The sequence below is a fragment of the Kogia breviceps genome, chromosome 15 (assembly GCF_026419965.1).
Source record: "Kogia breviceps isolate mKogBre1 chromosome 15, mKogBre1 haplotype 1, whole genome shotgun sequence".
In the NCBI taxonomy this organism is placed as follows: Eukaryota; Metazoa; Chordata; class Mammalia; order Artiodactyla; family Physeteridae; genus Kogia; species Kogia breviceps.
In genome coordinates this window covers 64,511,308-64,511,884 of record NC_081324.1, presented here as the reverse complement: position 1 = coordinate 64,511,884, position 577 = coordinate 64,511,308, and positions in this window count along the sequence as shown.

The following is a 577-nucleotide window of genomic DNA, read 5'->3' as shown; positions in this document are numbered from 1 at the left end:
CGGACCCGCCCCGGAAGCGAGCGCTGGGCACGCCGGGAACTGTGGTTCCTGGTGCCGAAGCGCATGACCGGCCGGCGCAGGTGGCTCCCTAGGTCCCTGGGCTGAGCTCGCGGTTGGCTCGGCCACGTCGGGGCTGAGCTGCCTCCGCCTCGAAATCCCGCCTCGAAATCCCGTCTTCCCGGGGGCCTCTAGCTGGACCGCCTTGCCCGCCCGGCCCCGGCTCAACGCCATCCCCGCCCAAACCCGCCCTGGTTTCTCAGGTCTTACGCCTGGAGCCCCAAGAACCCCCAGCCTCGGCCCCATCACCACTTCCCGCCAGGCCGAAACCTCCAAAGCGAGGTACACATTCACTGTCTGCCCACTCACCGCCCATTTGGTCCCCACCGCCTGCAGGCCCCTCTCCTGGGCGGCCCAGGGGCCGATGGCCATGAAGCCTGAAGGTCCAAAGCCCTGATGATCCCTTTGGTCTCTTCTGACCGACCCTTCCCTCGGCTGGACCACCATGTTTGTGTGCCCCGGCCAAGCCCTGGACCTCCCTCTACACTCAAGCACCGGGTGACCTTGCCCAAGCTCATGG